This window comes from Lissotriton helveticus, chromosome 5_1 (assembly GCF_964261635.1).
Source record: "Lissotriton helveticus chromosome 5_1, aLisHel1.1, whole genome shotgun sequence".
NCBI classification, from domain to species: domain Eukaryota; kingdom Metazoa; phylum Chordata; class Amphibia; order Caudata; family Salamandridae; genus Lissotriton; species Lissotriton helveticus.
This window is the reverse complement of record NC_136065.1, coordinates 2,108,337,533-2,108,341,672: the sequence shown is the minus strand read 5'-3', so window position 1 is coordinate 2,108,341,672 and position 4,140 is coordinate 2,108,337,533. Positions and strand designations below refer to the sequence as shown.

General features: G+C 51.4%; 1 non-coding gene across 1 annotated transcript; it reads right to left on the bottom strand.

Annotated features, from left to right (window-relative positions):
* Nucleotides 1–2,579: 2,579 nt before the first annotated feature.
* LOC144756889 (U4 spliceosomal RNA) lies at nucleotides 2,580–2,719 on the bottom strand. The gene has a single exon (XR_013595377.1). It is a non-coding gene; the product is annotated as a U4 spliceosomal RNA (small nuclear RNA).
* Nucleotides 2,720–4,140: the final 1,421 nt, after the last annotated feature.

The window sequence follows — 4,140 nt, the reverse complement described above, 5'->3', positions numbered from 1 at the left end:
TCACAAACCTCCTGCCAACCCTCCTGAGCTGCAGCCCCGGGGACGGCTGTCCCTCCAACAGAGCACTTGGACACTGCGCTGCTGTAATCAAAGCAAAACCAAAGGGGATGATGGACGGAGTGTTGAACATTGCAAGCGGGCTAAAGAATGATGATGGATTAAACCCAGATCAGTTGACTGGGGGTGAGTGCTTGCAATGTTCAACACTCCGTCCATCATCCCCTTTGGTTTTGCTTTGTTCGCCCTTAGTTGGCAGGGTATGCCCAGACGTGGGTCCCTCACTCTGCCATTCATGATTCGCGACTAAGTGCTGGATGTGGGACCTACTGGTCCGCAGGGTAGGCCTGAACCCTCATTCACATGTCGCAGGCTGGCGTTGAACAGGGTTAGTGGCACCTCCTGTGGCCGGCTGGCGTTGAGCAGGGTTAGTGGCACCACGTGTCGCAGGCCTGCCATAGGGAAATATGCCTCACTGATCGAAGGGAGTCTGTTGCTGTGGCCGCTGCCACTGACTTGGGGTTACTGCCATTAAGGACTCAGGACACAGTTCTACATGTGGGACCTACTGGGACGAAGCACAGGTCGCTGGGCTGATGCTTGGAGCTTGCACCGGCACGTGGTGGGCCCACTTTGACACACGCCGGTGTAGGCAGGTGAGTGGTGCGCTGGGGCAGGCTTGACGGGTCTGGGGACCAGCGGCCCGGGATGCAACAGGTGCTCTGGGACGCAGTCCCCGATGTGCCGCGCTCAGCGCAGGACTCGTGGCGGGCTGAGAGGTGCCGCCCTGGCTGACGCGTGGTCCATTCCGAATGAGAACCACGACCAGTGCGACAGGCTTTTTGTTCACACCTCTACGCAGGCCTGGCGTACGCAGGTCCAACCCACTACACACGCGCATGCAGGGGCGGACATAACGGGTGACATTTCCACGTTCTGCCCCACAGTCTGTGGGGACATGGTAGCGTCCGCTGGCCACTACACTCCATGCACCAGCAGTTGCTCTCCACATGGCCATTTCCGTGGTTTGCACCCTGTGGTCTGTCCAGCCCCTCCACGCCACACCTGGCATTGGGTAGGTTCACTTGCCCCGCTTTCGCACATGCCTGCTCCATGGCTCTCCTCACATCCTGCTATTGTGTGTCTGTGGTGCCATGCCGTGTTTGGGTTGTGGGCATGGCAAGGCAGGATTCCCAATTGAGTCGTGTTGTTGTGTCTGGTCGGTTGGCATGTTGTGTGTCATGTTGGATGTAGTTGTGCTGCGTGCCCATTGGCAGTGTTGTGAGTTGATGACTGTGGGCGGCAGGAGCATTTCAGGTGGGTCCGCTGTCTTTGTGTACGCTGCCTCTGTGGTGTTCCCGCGGGAGGGAGAGGAAATGGGTCCTCGGGGTGGTGGCGGGCCTAGGGTGGTTGCAGTGGGTGTTGTGGCCGTCCTGGGTATCCGCGTTGCATGATCATTGTCTCCATGGCATCTGTGGGTCTTCAGGTGTGGCTCTTGGCTGGGCTCCCTTTCATGCTGTGGGTAGTTGTCTTGCTTAACACCAGCAAAAGGCAGGTGTTAATTCCTTGCTGCTATCGCGGCTTATCGCCTGTTTTTTGTTTCGCATCGCAGATCTGGCAGTTCGTTGTGAAAGAGGTGGTATGGTTTTTCCGTGTGTTTTTGCGCGGGAACGCCTACTCTGCATCTCATATGGGTTAGTTGATGGAGTCCACCGTGGTGATACATTTTGGGGCAGTTATCACAGGAATACAGGCGATGCCTGCAGTTTGCATCAGCTTGTGGATGGGGTGTTAAATCTATCTCCACTTTTGATGCGTTAAGGTGGGGATAAATCAGAGATAAGTCCTTGTGAGTATCCCCCTAAGAGTGGTAATGCAGCTGTTATGAAGTAGTCATCAATAGCGCCTCCTTCTGGGCGGCTGCAACTGATTTTTTATTGTATCAAAATATAATTAAGTGCATGCACGTTTGTCATCAGCACTCCATGAAACTGGTGCCACAGCATGCGAGGGAGTGCAGTGTTTCCATGGTATTTACAAGCATGTGTGGCAAACACCTGCCTAAGCAGTGCTGTGCTGGGTCTGCCTCTTTCCTATGCTGGGCTGGGGATAGACTACACACAGCACAATAGGACGTGTTGTAGGAGAAACAATCTCTTCGCTCTCAAACTTTCCTTTCAAGGGTCACGTGTCTCACGTGCTCACTCAGTGCATTTCTACTTGGCTCTTTCTCCCCTGCCACGGTCCAATGGTAGCGTCCACCGCTGCGCGCGCCAAAGGTCACTATAGCGACAGGGGCTTGAAATTCAGTCAGGTAAGGGGTGTCCCCGTCTCTCAAAGGTACTGGGGAGTCTTGGGGTGCTCTGCGGCAAGAAGAGATCCGGGAAGCAAAGGTGGGAACAAAGATTAAGAAATAGGAAAAACGTTCATTGAATAAACACCGCGTAGAACACCTACCAGAGAATATCTAAATGCATAATTGTTATTTAATAGACATATACCATCTCCATGTAATCTCTGATCGATGCACGCTCACATCCGCGACTAAATCGAAGTTTTACTGCTTTCACAGGATTATTCAGTCTCCTTGGAAACTGTCAAAAAGTGCGATAGCGACTGTATTTCAAGCCGCCACAGCAGGGTATTGGGTCAAGCTCTCAATAAGCAATAATCGCGCCTCGGTTAGACCTCATTGGCTACGATACTGCCACTGCGCAAAGCTGAGGATGTCTTTGTGAATTACATGACCCCTCGCCAAAGGTACCTCGGGGCAGATTTACAAGCCCCTTGCGCCGCTTTTACGCCGCCGTTGAGTCACTTTTGTGACGCAGCGGCGGCACAAAAGATGCACCATGGTGCGGGGTATTTACAACATGACGCATCTCCCAGATGCGTCACGTTGTAAAGCCCTGCGCCTGAAGAGGTGTACCATCGCAGGGGGAGGGGTTCCGGCGCAGGAACGCCCCCCAAAAGTGGCTAGATTTCACTCAGTCACTTTTGGGCCCATGCTGTATCAAAACACTGCGCCTGCTTGAAGCAGGCGTAAGGATTGACGCAGCATTGTGCACATAGGGCCCACCTGATCATTTCTGGAGCTGCGTCGTGCTTGCGACGCAACTCCAGCAATGCGCTGCTTTTACGGCACAGATGCATGACGCATCTGTGCCGTTTTTGCCCCATGGTGCGCCGCATTATAAATGTGGCGCATCATGGGTGGTGGAGCTGCTGCGCACAATTACTGGCGCATCCCTGCTGATTTGCAGGGATGCGCCAGTAATTGTAAATCTGCCCCCTCGTATTACAGAGAGCACGGAAACCATGTAAACCATGTATCAGTGTGAGGGCTTAGTATAGCACTGTTGATTTATAGCAGTCAAAATATTGAATGTGGTGGCGTAATATCTGCAATTTCGATCAGCTCTCCGGAGCCAAACGTTTCCCTGAGACGCGCAGAGGACTCTGGGAAATTGCATTGTAAGTAGCTAGTTAGCCCGAGCACTTCACTGGTTCCAATGCCTCATGTTGGTGCTTGGAGCCACATGTGCATTGTAGAAATGGAAGCAGCAGCTTCGTCACGGGCACAGAGGGCCCGATTCACAGAACTAACTTAAGACAAAATCCTAAACTTACTACTTTTGGTATTCACAGAAGTTAGGATTTTGTTTTAAGACAAATTTAAGACAAAATCCTAACTTCTGTGAATACCAAAAGTAGTAGGTTTTGGATTTTGTCTTAAATTAGTTCTGTGAAGCGGCCCCACGTTCCTTAACTAGGTACCAAAGGATGCGTGATAATAATAAAGCGAAATATAAATAATGCTGCAATTTTTCGACATAGCCTTTACTGCAGGTGAGCCGCCTCACGGAGCTATACTGCTGAACTTGCAGCATTTCAGTCTCAGATTTAAGAGGAAAAGTTTTGGCTTCATTGTTTTCAAATAATTACTCCTCCAGATCTAAAACTCAAGAGATTCATTTTATTAAAACGGTATATTATTAGCCACCTAAGAGAAATAACTGTGGTTTATATTGCAGATTTGTTTAGGCCTAGAATTCGTGCTCGGTTCAGATATGTTGCATCAGGGGTCTCCAATCACTCAGCAGGACCTACTGGCAGCTCGCTGGCACCCTTTGTGCAGTGCGT